This window comes from Hylobates moloch, unplaced genomic scaffold (assembly GCF_009828535.3).
Source record: "Hylobates moloch isolate HMO894 unplaced genomic scaffold, HMol_V3 SCAFFOLD_23, whole genome shotgun sequence".
Taxonomy (NCBI): domain Eukaryota; kingdom Metazoa; phylum Chordata; class Mammalia; order Primates; family Hylobatidae; genus Hylobates; species Hylobates moloch.
In genome coordinates, this window is record NW_026652298.1 from 18409609 (window position 1) to 18427033 (window position 17425).

A 17425-nucleotide genomic window follows, 5' to 3' on the forward strand; every position below is an offset into this window, starting at 1 on the left:
GTATATTTGAGCAGAAGCTTTATGAACCCTTGTGTGTATATGAATTAGTGAAACAGGAGAGTTCGCTGACCCCTTCACAGGACGTGCGACAGGGGTGCGGCTCATATATTCAGCTGCTGCACACTCAAACCCCTTTTGGGAAGGGGAGCGCACAGACGGGCAGATGCAGAAGCCAGGGTGAGCACTTTTGGGCTCCGGCCCTACGGTAGCATCTACAGGTGGGTGCCTGCAACTCCCGAAGCCCCAGTGGGAAAGTTACAGTGCTCCTTTAGCTTTCCCGATGGCTAAAGTGTTAATCAGTTTAGTGTCTTCTACCCAGGTCCTTGTCCAGTGTCCAGAAAGAATCAGGTCACACACAGACTCGAAGGATGGTAAATGCAGGGGTTTTATGGAGTGGCAGAGGTGGCTCTCAGAGGGATGGTTTGGGGATCTGGAAAGGGGATGGAGTGGAAACATAATCTTCTCCTGGAGTTTGGCTATCCTGTGATCAGTCTCCTCTCTGACCAATTCTAGTTGAACTCCTCTCAACGTTCAGATGCTCCTTCTCTTCTCTCCTTCTCTGCTGTGCCACTCTGCTGCTCTTCTGCGCTTCTGTTCATCTGCTCATCTGCTTACAGCGCCTGAAGTTTGGGGTTTAAATGGGTACAGGATAGGGGGGCGTGGTGGGCCAAACATTTGGATGCAAAAAGAGGAATGCCTGTTCCCATTTAGGGCCATGGGTTTCCAGGCTTGAGGGTGGGGCCTTTGCTGGGGACCCACCCTCTCCTACCCAGTATTTCCTTGCCTCCTGTCCATACCATTAGCAATATCTCTTCTTCTCCCTTTAACCTGAGGAAAGCATATCCCAGATTGGGACCTCTCCTTGCTGGCCCTGTAATGAAGACAAATGGAGCAGAGTGACAGCTGAACCACAGTCAGCACAAATTGTAAGAAATAAATTCTTCTTCTTGGAAGCCACTAAGATGTGGCAATTGTTTGTTACTGCAGCATAATGTAACTTAACTTTAGCTAAGCTATATATTAACCAAAGGGAATTGACTAATAGAATAATGTTAATGTAGACATAGACACCTGGCAGTTTGCTCCAGTTTTCCTTCCTCAACATTTTTTTCTAAACAGCTTTTATTAAACGTGAAGAGGAAATAGTGCTCAGGTGTGCATATGACAAGCTCTTGAGGTTAATAGCTAATAGTTTGAATAACAGAATCAAGAGCCAAAAAGAGAGAAACAAACTGGAACAATGGTTTCACAAGATGCCATTTAACTGGGAGAAATATAACATCTTCCACACAACTGCAGGATAAGGAAAACAGCAGTTCTCATGAAAATAATGTAAACTTTTATTTTATAATCAACAGAATATAAGGCAAGAGTGTGAAGTTGTTTCCAAAAAAAAAAAAATGGACTTCAGGCTATATTCACAGAATGTGGTACCCCAAATAGTTAGTTTTAAGTATCTTCACAACTGTAGTCACTTTAATTTGTTGAATTCCCTCTTGGTTGCAGAACTTAAAGTGAAAAGAATCGGATTTGGTTTAACTCCCAAAAAACAGTGACTAAATTGTATAAGGCATGTGTAAATCCTGTAGGAGAGGAAAGTAGGAAAACTTAAGAGAAGAGGGGAGAGGAAAAAGGGGAGGCTACCACCTTAGGAGAGTTTAAATGAATGAATTTAAGCATTTGAAAGCCTGTCTTTTAGAATAAGTATTAGAATTATTCTGCATGACTTTGAAGTACAAAACAGACATGGCAGGGAAAAGAAAGGGATTTTCAACAAATAGATCCTCCTCCTCACCCCCAAATTGAAGGGGCTGCTTAGGATGTGTTGGAGAGGAGATCCATGTATGAGTACGAATAAAAATTAGTCTCAATGACAGCAAAAGTCTCTTCTAAATGTGAAGAATCAAAACCAATTTGCAGAGGGCAAGACTGGATTAGGCCAGTGGAATACCTTGGGGATGCTATTAATAATTCACAATTTGCAGTTCATGTTGGAAAATGAATTTCACTTACCAAGGAGAAGTGCAAAATTGGTATTATTTAAGACAGTTCTACCCTCACAAAGGGGGGAATCACCTCACTCCCCCACAGCCAGGACAGCCAATGTGCATTTAGATTTAGAAATGGGCTGGTCTGTCACATGTGCACTTTCTTTCTCTTGTCAGCAAAAGAAAGACACATCTTTGGCAAATCCTCTGTTTTAAACCTGGCATTTCCATTTTTTATTTGTCTAAAACAGAGGGAGGGAAAATAGCTATGAGAATACAACTAGTCCCAACTGGTAAAAAGAAAGGCAAGTGGCCAACAGAAATATTATAGCATAAGGCTGAAGCAGAGAGAAGAAATGAGAAGAAAAGATCAGCCCCTCAGGAAAGGTTGTCTCAAAAAAAAAGGCCATGCCAAGGCAAGCCACAGGGGCAACACCACAAGCCCAAGGAGAGCTTTAATCAGGAAAATCTGGCCTCAGGCACACCCATGCAGCTTCCTACCTGCCTTTCTGCGTGCCATTTTCTGAAAATTAGGAGACAGGAGGTTTGTTCATGGCCAGATGAAAAAGCAATGCACGCTTTCAATGGCAGCCCTGCTAGGATTCATGTTTCTACAGGTTTTTTCCTCTACCTCCCGTAAATCTCATGCTATACAATCTCCCAGGGCCATCTCACCTGATCTTACGGTTTCAGTCGTAAGACTGTGGTAGTCTTTAAGCTACCCACCCCTAAATCTACACCTGCAGATTGAATCGACCAAAGGAATCAAAGACATTTATATCCTATTGTTTATTAAGTAACTGTCCCTCGGATTTCCTACTGACACTTCACATTTACAAGGCCCCAAACTCCCACATTTATCCTCCTACTGATGCAAGATTTTTCCTTGACCCCCTTGCAGAACAGGGGTGCCGTGTTTACTCAGCCCATCATGCTCAGCCCCTCGCAGGAGGGAGCATGCAAGTGAGTGAGTGCAGGAACTTGCTGGCCACTTTGGTGCCAGCAGAAACAAACTCTGTGCAGGCCCTGTGGCAGTGTCCAGGTGGGGGTGCCTGTGACCCCAAGGCTCCAGAGGGCATGTTACAATGTTCTCTTAGCTCAAACATCCATGGACAGCAGCGTGCTATCAGCTCAGTGGCCCCTTTGCCTCCGCGAGGGGGGTGGCTACCTCCCTCCAGCAAGGGCAACAAGCCAGTGTGATAGCCTTTTTGGGTATCCATATTTGGTGGGTCCCAAATTCTTGTCCAGTATCCAAGAAGAATGAGGTCGTGCAGATAAATTGGATGGTGAATGTGCAGAATTTTATTGAGTGATGAAAGCAGCTCTCAGCCGAGAGGGGAACTGGAAACGGGACGGGAAGGGTAGGTTGCTCTCCCCTGAAGCCAAGTTGCCCCTCTGCCTCTTCCTCCAAAGTCAAGTTGCCTCTCTCTGATGTCCCCTATCTGCCTAGAGTTTCTCCTCCTCCTGCCTCTATCACTACTCTATTTCTATCTCAGGGAATAATAGATAGCAGGGTCAGGAGAGTGGAAGTCATATTCCTTATTTTCCTCTCTCCCTCATCATCTCCCCCATCTATATTCCACCTTCCCTCACCTCCCACCTCCCCATTCCAATGCAAGTCCTGTTAATTACAACTCTCAAGCATTTCTTCCATCCTGGTAAGCACTATCGTAGTTCACTACCATCATCTCTCACCTGAATTACTGAGACAATCTCCTGGCTGGTTTTCATGATTCTGATCTTACCACCCTCTAATCTGTTTTTCACATAGCATCTAGAATAATCTTCCTGAAAGTGCAAATTGATATTACTCTCCTATTTAAAACCCTTCAAAAATTCCCTTTGGCCATCAGGATAAAGTAGAATAGAAGACCCTTGTATTTCATCCCGTGCATATTCCCTGACCTCTCTCTAGCCTTTTAGCCCTCTTCCCACACACTCCCAAAACAGCTTCATCACGTCACTGAATTTATCATACTCTCTTTTAATCTTCGTACATTCTACTCCTTTTGTCTGGAAAGGTCTGTCTCTTTAGAGGTCACTTGCAACCAGTAAACTCTTACTCAAACTTCGGGTCTGTTGAAAAGCCTAGCAGACCTTGTTAATGCTCCCCTCTTCCCCTACCCCCAAACAGTACCATTATCATCTGAGCCCTCTGCAGACTGTTCCCCCACTGACACACCAATAGTTTCTTGCCTAAGTCTCATGGCCTAAAGGAACATTCTGGTCAGGAGATGGTGCTCCGCCCACTTGTCAGGGAGCTACCCCAGGAGTGACCCTCAACTAATGAGGGTTAGAAGTTGCTGGATAACTTGCTTACCCCTCCATAGGACAGCTCTGAGATGTGCTCTATACAGTTTCTTAAAGGGTCTCTAGGGCCAAGTCCTGTTTACCCATAGCAGAAACTTGCTCACTAATTCACCCAGTATTGGCTTCTCTTCCTTTCCCCTCTTACTTTCACATTCACTCACCATGGTTCTTGGACTCATGCCCCAAATAAATTCTCATAACGTTAGGGGAAGCTGGATGAGAAGTCTACAGGAATGCCCTGTACTATCTTTGCAACTCTTCTGTTAGTCTATAATTGTTTCAACATCAAAAATAAAAACAAAAATAAAGTCACCTTTTCCCTGTAAATACCAGAATTGTAGTAGCATGCACCCCTGCTGGTTTTATTCAAAAACTGTGGCCCCTGGCCAGGGACAGGGGCTCACACCTATAATCCCGGTTCTTTGGGAGACCAAGGTGGGAGGATCACTGGAGCCCAGAATTTCAAAATTTGCCTGGCAACATAGCGAGACCCTGTCTCTACAAATAAAAAATTAAAAGTTAGGGCATGGCAGCATGTGGCCATAATCCAAACTACTTGGGAGGCTGAGGCAGGAGCATCAGTTGAGCCCAGGAGTTTGAGGCTACAGTAAGCTATGATCATACCACTGCACTCCAGCCTGGACGACAGAGAGAGATCCTGTCTCTAAATATACATATTAGGTCCCCAAAAATGTCCTCCAGCTTTTTCTAGGAGTTCTTTCAGTTTTCTCTCACATGTACTCGGCATTGCTGCTGCCTCTACTGTAAATACTTCGTATTAAGTCGTTACTTCACTGGACACAGCTACGATTCACCATCACCTGTTGCTGCCACACTATCTACCCTTGAAGGAAGGGAAGCTCTTCTCTTGGCTACTCCATCTCAAGGGTGCCACAAGATTTTCCATTAATTTATCACAGCAAATTAGAGAGTAGGCTGTTTTCTTATGGAAGACTTATGGCCTTGAGTTTTATTTTTCACGAAATTTTTTCTCACTTCATACATTAACAATAATTTTTTAATGGGTCATAGGTTTAAATATAAAACCCAGAACCATTAGTCTTCTAGAAAAAAAAAAAAAAAAAAAACATAAGAGAATATCTTTGTGACCTTTGCGTAGGCAAAGCTTTTTGGACAGGATGCAAAAAGCCATACAAGAAAAAATTGACGTGTTGGACTTCAACAAGACTGAAAATTTCTACTCATTAAAGTATGCCATTAAGAAAATGAATTAAGCCATAGACCAAGAAATAACATTTGCAGCATACATATGTGACAAAGGTCTTGTATACAGAATATGTTTTAAAATATCCTGCAAATCAACAATAAAATTCTGTACAATTTGATAAAAAGTTGGCAAAAGACATGAACAGACATTTCATAAAAGAAGATATATGAATGGCCAATAACCACAGGAAAAGGAGCTCAACATCGTTAGTAATCAGATAGATGCAAATTAACATATGTAAAATACCATTTCAACCCCCACTAGAATACCTAAAATTTAAAAAAATACTTGAAACACAAAATGTTGATAAAGATGGAAAGCAACAGGAACTCTGATAAGAAGGTAGAGTAGTACAAGTTTGGAGAACTGTTTGGTAGTTTCCAATCAAATGAAGTGCATGTCTTAACTTTATTAGTAGTAGAAAATTCTAATCCTAGGTATTTACCCTGCGTTGGGGAAGCAGGGAGGGACATGTCCACAGAAAGATTTGTGAAAGAATATTCATTCATAATAGCCCAAATTAGAAACAACTCAATGTCCATCAATAAGACAATTAATAAACAAATTGTGGCATATTCATGCATTGGACTACTACTCAGCAATAAAAAAGAATAAACTACAGGGCAGGCACAGTGGCTCACGCTTTAATGCCAGCACTTTGGGAGGCTGAGGTGGGTGGATCACTTGAGGTCAGGAGTTCGGGACCAGCCTGGCCAACATGGCAAAACCCTGTCTCTACTAAAAATACAAAAATTAGCCCAAGCATGGTAGTGCACAGTAGCTGTAGTCCCAGGTACTCGCGAAGTCCCAACTACTCAGGGGACTGGGGCAGGAGAATCGCTTGGACCCAGGAGGCAGAGGTTGTAGTGAGCGGAGATTGTGCCACTGCATTCCAGCCTGGGCAACAGAGCAAGACTCGCCCTCAACAATAAAAAATGAACTTCTGATTCATGCAACAACATGCATGAACCTCAAATATATTATGTTAAATGAAACAAGAAGAAAGAAAGACAATCAGCTGTGGGAGGCAGTGTCAGGGCATTACTTTATTTCTGAGCTTCTCTCCTTGACTAACCCCAAGGCCAAAATAAGTAAAGTGAATTCATTAGCAAGCATGGCTAACACCCAACCAATACCATGTGTTCCACCCATTCAGAGCTTTGGGCTGTCAGGAATTAACCCCCAGTGGGCATCATTCATCAAGTATTAATTACAATTGCTGCTTGCTCAGATTTTTCTGGAGATAGGACAGCCCAGATTTCATCCAAATCCCAGAGGAACATTTCCTCTAGAAACCGGACCCTGCCACATCAGACATGACAAGGCTTCCAAGCAGTGGACAAGGCAACCATCCAGGAGACTGGCAGTCACTGGCTGGCTCTGCCAACACCCCACGCAGCTGCCAGCAGGACAGGACAGAAAGGGGCAGCCCTCCTACAGCCCCCAGCAGAAGCCACACATTGTATGGTGGGGCAGAAGCCACTGGAAGCAGGAGAGGGCTATTTCAAACTATGAATTGGGAGCAAGCATGGCAAATTGTGGCCTCATTCCTAAGAGGAAGCAAAGTCACTCTGGCTACCAACAGTGCCCAGCCCCACTGCCAAGACTGCATAGGCCTTCAGTGGGAAGAGCCTTCTGCTTGGGGTTTTAATGGCCCCTAAGAAGGAGAAGGAAATAGGCTAAGAGAATGGTCAGCAGGTTTTTTCCTGGCTGTCCGGGGAACACAAACAATGCCATTACTAGACTCCTTGAAAGGGAAATGGCCACCCAGGCACCCCTGAACCCAGGCCTGGGGCCTCAGGCCTACTGGCCAGTGGGCAGCCTGCTCAGTGTGCTGCTTCCAAAGCAGTTTCCAAAAGCAACTGAAAGCTACAGCATGGGTGAGCCTGGAAGACATAGCACTCAGTGAAATATGGTAGTCACAAAAAAGGACCCATGCTGCATGATTCCAGTTATACAAGTTACCTAGGAGAGTCCAATTCTTAGAGACAGAAAGCAGCATGGTGGTTGCCAGGGATTAGGGGTAAGGGTGGAAGGGGATGGGGAGTTATAGTTTATTGCCTATGGGGTTTCAGTTTGGGAAGATGAAAAAAATTCCCAGAGATGGGTGTTGGTTGTACAATAATGTGAATATATTTTATGCCACTCAACTGTACACTTAAAAATGGTTTACATAGTAAATTTTATGTTACGTATATTTTACCACAATTTTCTTTTTAAAAGTAGCTGGGGAAGGGATATTCCCAATCATGTCTCCCATGCTATGAAGTCATCTTGTCCATCAGTTCTGCTCCTTGGACTGTGTCCTGACCCAGGTCTATCAGTAAGCACAACTCTAATTTTTCCAGAATGTGCATTTGGGCTTAGAAAGGCCTTTCTTCCTCATCCTTCCCCCAGCATACCACCTCATCACACACCTATCGGGGAGGTGAGTTGGTCAGCAGAATTATACTGAAGGATTAAGTCAAAATATTCAAAAAAAAAAAAATTCAGAGAGATGATCCTGACCAAGATGGCAGGAAGAGGGAGGTAGATAGCCATCCCTGGGTGGTATAGCCAATCATGTTTTCCTACATGACTCCTCATTCCACTACCTCCTTTCCTCACCAGATATCTCTTCCCCAAACCTGGCCTCAGGTCTCCTGCTCAAGAAAAAAATCCTATTTTTAGGAAAGAAGCTCAAGACTCATTCCATGGAAATATAAAGTAAAAGTTTTAACTTGTTACCTCTAGCAGGGCTATTGTATCTGTGAACATGGTGTTAGTAGGAGAAATCTAGCTGTGGGATTTTAGGGAGTAAACAAGAGGGTGGTAGGGCAGGAGGTACAAGAAGGTCTTCGGAAACTCCTAAAGGAGTATTTAAAGGCCGTCTACTCACCAACTACAGGCAACCTTCAGCTTTTCCTCTGCAAAGATTTATTTCTATTAGGGCCCACTCCCAGATTACTGAGCATAGGAAGAAGAAAAAGCAAAAACTCTGGAAAAGTAAATACGATAGCTACTTTTCGTTAAGCATTTACTATATAAAATACATTATCTTATTTAATCCTTCCAGCTGCCTTGGGAGAACATTATTATTCACATTTGACAAATATGGAAACAGACTTTGAAAGCGAAAGCAATTGCCTTTTTAAAATATCTACATAAACACATGGATAGTCTTGGAGTTGTTTATTTTCATTTTGGGGGGTTTTTGCCACATTTTCACATTTCCCTTTTCTTCCATTGACAACTCCTTCTCTTGGACCCAAAATACCAGCACCGCAGGCAGGAGATTATAGAAGTCAAGAGCACAGTTTGGAGTGAGAGAACCCCATGTTTGAACTCATCACTTACTTGTTGAATCGTGTGTGTGTGTGTGTGTGTGTGTGTGTGTGTGTGTGTTTGCAACACCAGCTCATGTCTGAGAGAGCATGCATGTGTGTAAATCAACCCTATCTAAGGACCAGTCTTTACGTAACAAAATTAATCATCTTTAGAATAAAAATCCTTAAAAAGATGGCTGAAAACATACATCAGAACTGAGCACTATGAGCACACTCTGTCTGGTTAGGTCTTCATCAAAGAACATGTTTTTGCAATCCAGATTGTATATACCCCTCCAATATTTATGATTCTGTAAGCATTCTTTTAACAACAAATATGTTAGGCACCCCAGTGGGATAGCAGATAAAAAAATTAATAAGATTCCACCCTCATCCTCAAGTAGTCCACAGTCCCGTAAAGGATATAGACAGGAGACGTGTAAATGAGTAGCACAATAAGTGACAATACAGAGATGGATGCAGTGCTGTGAGGTCACAGAGAAAGGGGTGCCTCAAATAAGTAGGAATATGCCAAGGGAAAAAGATGGGAAAAGCACTCCAAGCAGAAGGAAGATTGTGTGCAAGGATACAAAGGCTTAATAAATATGTCACTTCCAGACAACTGCAAGTAGTTCACAGCTGGTACACAGGTAAGGGCTGTGGCAGGTGACAGGACCAGTCCAGTAGGCCAGGGCAGCTGGAGTGCCTCTTCAGTCTCGAATGAGTTTGAATTTCACCCTATAAGCGACAGGAGGCTGTTGGAGATTTTTAACCCAGCGGTAACATGATGAAATTTTCACGTCGCAAAGATAGCTTAGGCCATCGCTGTGTGGAAAATGGACTGGAAGGAAGTGGAAACATGGAGACCCATGAAAGTTCCTGCAGTCATTCAAGTGAGAGAATAACGGAGCTTGAACAGCAAATTCAAAAGACTGTCAGGGACATTGGACAGAATTTGGTGAAGAGAGGGGTATTAAACAGGAAATTATTTAAAATGATTCCAGTGTTTTAGGCTCATACATTAGCCAGCTGTCCGGCAAAGAGAGGGACACACCTTCTCCAGTGAGCTTAAGAGCACATCATGGAAGCACACAGATCATCTAAAGCCCCATGAGTCCCCCTCTACAAGGTTAGGGCACCACATAAAAGCAAACTTTCATTCCTGTCATCTGCTCCCCTCGCCACTTTGTCTCCCATCCTGCTTACAAGAGTTCCATATACAAAAAACCCATCTTGAAAGCTGGTCCTTCTGCACACCCTGCTGCCCATGCCAACCCTAAAGGCACAAACACAAGCTTTTCCCAATTCATTTTTGTGTGCTTCTGTAGAACTCTTTCCTTGGGGTTCCTAAAATATAATTTCAAGCAACTTGTCATCATGGAGCAGCACACCTTTATTTTTAAAGCCACAGTGAGTGCATCTGGGCCTCTAAAGAATTCTGAAACCCATACATGTCCTTAATTGATCCAGTGGTCAAGTGCTGCCAGGCAGTCCACGTGGGTCAGCTGAAACACCCACATGTGGTTTGCCTGCCCCAACCTAAGCCATGCGGTTAGCCAAGTCTGTCAGTGATACCCTCTGGGCTCAAGTGTCTCTGGGACTAATTGCCTGTCAGTCATAGCCAGACAGGGCACATTTATTCCTCCTACCTGGGGGAACATTTAGTTTTATGAAATTTTCATTACAGCCTTTATCTCTAATAAAGATGTACATGAATATTAGCTACAAAAATGTTCATCAAATCATTGAATTAGCAAAAAGTTGCAACTCATCCTGTTGGAAACAATAGGATACAATTAAATTAAAATCTATCAATACTAGGGAATAGTATGTGACTCATAAAAATGTTATTTCATAAAATGATCTATTGATATGAAAAGATGCTCACTACAGAATGCTTTTACTAGAACATAAGTTCCATGTAGGCAAGGGCTTTGTTTTCATCAGTGTACTCTCTGTGCCCAGCACAGGGCTGGGCACACCACAGGCATTCGTTAAATATCTACTGATTGAATCAATATAAGTGGAAAAGCAGATTACAAAAGAATATGATTTCATATCTATAAAAATATACACGCACAGAAAAAATCTAGAAACATATACATCAAAATGTTAGCAGTAGTTTTCTCTGCATGGGTGGGCCATTTTATACTGTGTTTTGTCTCTTTTTTTCCCACTCTGTGAGCGGCACAAGGTGCTATTACAACAAGGGTCAAAACACAAAAGAAACTATCTGGGGGGTTAAAATGGCATTACAAACTCAGTGCTAACTTTTCAAGGTCATCTATGAACCCACTGGCCCTTGCATGCCCGAATAACATTACATTATCTATCCATAATCCCACATGTAACTCAAAGCACTAATTTGCACTAACACAGAACAGAATCCCTGTATCCTGCGTCTGAGTTGACCCCTTAACTTTAGCCTCATTCTTAACCTGGATTCCACCCACTGCCCTCAGGACTCCCATCACTCTTGCTAGAGCCCCATCCTAGCCTCTCCTTACTGAGCTCTGCAAAAGCATCCAATTCCTCCCAAACAGGAAAAGGACATTTTACCACTCTCTCCATATAAACAGCTTGCCCATGTTTGCAGTTGGGCTCCTCCCCTTACTACACGAAGCATGAGAGTGTGAACACTTTTCACCCAGTTTCTCCACAGGCAATTTGAAAAGTACCCAAAGGCGTCACCTGCTGGAGCCTAGCCCCAGTTAAACTGTGACTGCCCTGGAGGAAAATACGGCAAGCAAAAACACTGAAACTTCAAAAAATCGGCTTACATCAATTGCCTGGTACCAACACCAGTGCACATAATCCTCTCCTGGCTGAGCTAATTGGCTTAGCTTGCTGATGATTTTACAGCACCAGAAGCTGTTCTCTGGTTGTAGGAATGAACATTGCCAAATGATCTTAAACCACAGCCCAGACGGCCCAGCGCCACCAGAGGCATATCTGGGAAAAGAGCTATTTTAAACGAATGCTCCTGTGGGTATAAGGATCCTTTTCTGTCTAGACTCCTGCTAACACCTGTTGCTCACTCATCCTGCCCCAGTTCACCCACTCTTCGACAGCCATGTGGCCAAGACAAGCCATGGCCACCTGACAGGGCCTGAAATGCGGCCACGTGAACAGCAGATCCAGGCAGCCCAGGCATCGCATGCTCTGGCACAGTGTGTTGGGCCCCAACAGCTCTGTTGCCAGGTGTCAAGGAGCCATTTGCAGGCAGAAAGCAGACCTGGCAAGGCAATATTTTAAACTTTCAGCATGGCCAGGGAAAGGAGATTGTTCCAGAGACTCTGCCATGCAAATCGGCATCAATCAAGTAGAAGGAGAAGATGGCTGCATTTTGGTTCAACCAATCCCTTCATACCTAAGGCCCCTTTACCACGTCCCCAGTAGGTGGTTGTCTAGCCTATCCTTGAATCCTCCTGGTAACCAAGAAGCTCACTACCTCATAAATAGCTCATGAGGCAGTCTTCCTTATACAGTGCTGAATTCCTTCCTGTGGCCTTTGCTCCTCTTGTTACACTTTAGAAAGTTATATAGAATGAATCTCATATGTCACTCATGTAATTCCATTCAAATCAATCTATGTTTCTGCATAAAACAGTTCAGATTCATAGGAGTAAGTGAGCACCGGAACCCTGGGGGAGTTGTTCAATTCCTGGAAGCTTACAGCCTGGGTTTTAATAAGACCTGGGGATAAGAGACTAAGCCTGTGCAGGGTTGGAGGTCAGATCTGAGATCACTTTATAAAGCCAGGATTCCAAAAGGGCAGTCCTCAGAGGGATGAAAAAACAGTTTCATATCAACAGTAAAGATCCTGTTTGATTCAACCTAGATTCTGGACAGAACAGGGAAAAAAATATTTTCCCAAAAGCTTCCTAAACACAAGTTCATATTCTTTGAAGAAAGTATTCATACTACATATGTAGACTGAAAAACTCAAGCTGAAATCTTCATTTAAAATGGTCCTGAGTTAGTCATGGAAAATCAAAGCAAATCCACTCTGAAGGAACACACTTTAAACCCAAGCCTTAAAGAATTATGAAAGATAAAGTTTCAAGTAACATCAGCTCAAAATCAAAAACCACCAAACATACAAGGAATGTTAAAGAGTAAAAAGTATCTACCATGATACAGAGTAAAAAGAAAGAAAAATATGTAGAATCAGAACCATACAGATTTCAGATATTATAATTATCAGATATAGAGAGTAAAATGTGCTTAATGTGTTTCTTTTTAAGTTTTTTTAAGTTTTGGGTGTATGACAAAGGAAAAAAGAAAGATTATCAAAATTAACAGTTCAGATTGGAAAAATAACAAAATAGAACTTCTACAAATTTTTTAATGTAAGAATTGAAATTATAAACTCAGTTGATGAGTGAGACTACAAAACTGGAAAGAGAATAAGTAAATCAGAAGATAGGTTTGAAAAAATCCACAAAATGATACACAGAGACAAAAAGAATTGCAAAAGATGTTAAGAGATATGGATAAAATGAGAAGGTCCAACATATGTCCAATCTGAAATCTATAAAGAGATCACAGAAATAATGAGGTAGAAGCAATATGACTGGGAATGTTTCCAAGGAGAAATTCACAGATTCAAGAAACCCAATAAATACCAAGGAATATAAGAAAGTAAGGAGAAAAAAACAAACAATCTCAACCCATCATAGTGAAACTGCAGAACATCAAAAGCAAAGAGATATTTAAAACAACTAGAGAGGAATAAAAACAGATTATCTATAAATAATTTATATGACACCGACAGCTAATTCCTCAGTAACAACAATGTAAGCCAGAAACCAGTAAAATAAGCCTAAAGCACTGAGAAAAAAAAAATGTTGACCTTGTGCTGTATTTTCTACCAAATGAAATTTACTTTAATGAATGATGGTAAAATAAAGATATTTTCAAATAAATCAAAACTAAGAGAGTATGATATGAGCAAAAACTTACTAAATAATTTCCTAAAGGAGATACTTAAGAAAGAAAATTATCCTAGGAAGGAGGTCTTAGATACAAGAAGTGGTGGGCAAAGAAAATGGTAAACATGGAAGTAAGCCTAAACAGTGACTATGTAAATAATAACAATTATAGTAACTAGACGAACTAAAAATCAATGCATAACTAAATTTATGGCAACAATAATTTATGATTAAAGAAAGGGAAGAAAATTAAAGTTAAGGCATTTGATTTCTTGTATAGAAAAAATAAAAATATTAATTACCTTTAGACATTGTTAAATTAAATGTACCTCTTAAAATTTCTAGGGTAACAATTAAAACTATTGAAATAGTATATGTAATTTCTAAACTAGTGTAAACAATTTTGATAACTAGTGTTAATACAAAATTAACACTAAAGTCAATAAATGAGAAATAAACATTGAAAAAGTGGGGGGAAGTATGAAATAAGATAACATGAATTCAAATCAAGCAGTAATCATTATTTAATGTATACAGATTAAATTCACCCATGAAAAACAAATATTGTCAGTTTTTTTAATCCAGCTATATGCTAACTATAAAAATAGAAAAGCATAAGGATGCAGAAATATAGAAAGTAAAAAGATAAAATATGCCAGCAAATAATTAAAAGAAACCTGAGATTGCCAAAATATATTTTAAGGCAAAAAAATTTTATTTAGAAGCTAAAATGATCATTGCATATAGATACAAGGTTCTACTCACTAGGAAGGTATAACAATTTTAAACCTGGAAACCCAGGGTTATCATATTTATACCAGATGAAATATATTTTAAGGCAAAACTTGGATGCTAAAATGATTTATATCAGATGAAATATATTTTAAGGCAAAAGGTATTTAGATGCTAAAATGATTATTGCATATTGATACAAGGTTCTATTCACTAAGAAGAAAAAAGAGTTATGAACCTGCATGCCCCTAAAAGGCAAAGTTTTGAAGGAAGTACAAGAAGAAATTGACAGGTTCACTATCACAGAAGGAAATTTTAATATATCTCTTTCGGTGATTGGTAGAGCAAACAGACAAAATTGTCTCTATGGACGTGTGGATTTTTTCACTCAACATCTACTCTAACCTCTCTCTAGTATGTCCTTCTGTACTGTGGGGCAAGAACACTCAAAAACTACATTTTCCAGTTTTCTTTGGACAACCCAGTTTTTCTGAGACAATCCTGGTTGATGCTCATTGCCCTGCCATAATTACTAACAGCATTCCCCTTTGCCTTTGAAAATGTCTGATATAGATAATAAATTTTATTGTTCCTCTACCTGTACGTAAAAACACCATAAATGCAAAAGGTTCTTGCAAGTGTGCCGTATTGGTGATTCAAATAGCAAAGCCACATTACCTTCAATGGTGTAATTTTTCCAAACAAGTGAACAACTTTTCGAAACAAAACAAGCTAGGCTTCTTTTGGATTTACATGAGAGTGGCATTCCTGGAAAATTCAGTGTATGTTAAAAACATGCAAAAAATACTCAAAGTTTATACTGAAAAAGGAGATCAAGTCTGGTCTTAGATTATTTTAAACAGGTTTTCCACCTAAGTTTAGGTTCCACCTCGGTTTAGGTTTTCTAAAGCATAGAAACACTTTAGGAAATCATGCAGGCTGGGTGCAGTGGCTCACTCCTGTAATCCAGCACTTTGGGCAGCCAAGGCTGGCAGATGCTTGACCTCAGGAGTTTGAGATCAGCCTGGCCAACACGGCGAAACTCTCACCTCTACTAAAAATACAAAAATTATCCAAGTGTGGTAGCATGCACTTGTAGTTCCTACTACTTGGGAGCTAAGGTGGGAGAATCACTTGAACCTGGAAGGCAGAGATTGCAGTGAGCCGAGATGGCACCACTGCACTCCAGCCTGGGCAACAGAGGGAGAACTTGCTGAAAGGAAAGGAAGGAGAAGGGGAAGGGAAAAGGGGAAGGGAAGGGGAGCGGGAAGGGAAGGGAGGGGGAAGATATGGGAAGGGAAAAAGGAGGGAAGAAGTGGGAGGCAGGGAGGGAAGGAGGGAAAGAAGGAAGGCAGGAAGGAAGGCAGGAAGGAGGGCAGGAAAGCAAGAAGGAAGGCAGGAAAGAAGGAAGGAAGGGAGGGAGGGGAGGGGAGGGGAGGAAGGGGAGGAAGGGAAGGAAGGGAAGGTAAGGGAGGAAGGGAGGGAGGAAGGGAGGGAGGAAGGGAGGGAGGAAGGGAGGGAGGAAAGGAGGGAGGAAAGGAGGGAGGAAGGAAGAGAGGGAGGGAGAGAGGAAGAAAGAACATCATGCAGGATGAAGGCATAAGGGTGATATAATGGACTTTGGGGACTTGGGGAGGGAGAAGTTGGGAGGGGGTGATAGACAATATGTAGTGTACACTACATATTGGGTGCAGTGTACACTCTCAGTGACAGGTGCACTAAAATCTCAGCAGCCACCCTAAAGAACTTATCCATGTAACAAAAAACCACCTATATCCCAAAAACTATTGAAATAAAAAGAAAGAAAATCATGCAAGATGTGGGACACTCCTTCACTGTATGCTGCTGTTCCACACCTTGCAGGACACTGAGCATTTGCTGCTGTTTGCCCACAAGGCCCATTATGTATCCCCCAGTTGTTGTGACAAAACCAAAACACTGCCTATATTTCATATTATAGATGAACATCAAGAACTTGAATAATAACATGCCAGAGGCTCTCAGGCCTTTCAGTATATACTGTTTTCCTATGAGTAAACTGCCTCCTCTCAGGCTCCAAAGTAAGTTAGACAGTGTCTGTGGGCCTGGATTTACCATATCTCAACCCCAACAGGCACTTCCAAAAGTTTCCTTTCTAAAATAAAAATACACTTTATTTTAGAACCGTTTTAGGTTGATAGAAAAACATTGTAAAGGTGGTGCAGAAAGTCCCCATAAACACCATGCCAAATTTTCCCTATTACTAACTTCTCACATGAGTGTGGTACATGTCTTGCAATTGATGAGCCCATAGTGGTACATTATCATTAACCAAAGAGCACAGTTTCTTCAGATTTCCTTAGTTTTACCTAATATCCTTTTTCTGTCCCAGGATGCCACATTATATTTAATAGTTATGCCTCCTTAGGCTCCTCTTGTTGATGAATTTCTTAGAATCTCCTTGTTTTTGACGACCTTAACAGCTTTGTAGAGTCCTAGTCAGGTATTTAGTACTGAATCCCTCAACTGGGATTTGTCGGATGATTAGATTGGAGTTATAAGATGTTGGAAGGAAGACCCCAAAGGTAAACCACCATTGTCCATGCATCATATGAAGGATATGCACCATCAACATGAATGAGTGTTGTTGATGTTCATCTTGATCACCTGGCCGAGGTAGTGTTTGTCAGGTTTCTCCACTATAAAGTTACTATTTACTCCCCTTTTCTATGCTGTGCTTCTTTTTCACCCATTTGTTTATTTATCCAATTATTTATGTTTTATATCAGTATGGAGTCACACTCATGGATATTCATTTTATATTGTGTGTTATAATCCAATGCTGTTTTGTTGTTATTGTTGTGTGGTTTTTGTTTGGTTCATTGGTTGGGTTTTTTGTTTTTGCGGCTTGAGTACTTCCTTACTTTCTGGCCCTACAAGATGTTCCAA

The 17425-nt window shown here is 41.4% G+C and overlaps 1 long non-coding RNA gene across 1 annotated transcript in view; it reads right to left on the reverse strand.

Annotated features, from left to right (window-relative positions):
* Nucleotides 1–537: 537 nt before the first annotated feature.
* Nucleotides 538–17425, reverse strand: part of LOC131382344 (uncharacterized) — a 39521-nt gene continuing 22633 nt past the window's right edge. The window contains exons 2-3 of the long non-coding RNA XR_009211751.1: nt 798–871; nt 538–620 (exon numbers count right to left, since the gene is read on the reverse strand). This is a non-coding gene — a long non-coding RNA (uncharacterized LOC131382344). The remainder of the gene's footprint in view (nt 621–797; nt 872–17425) is intronic.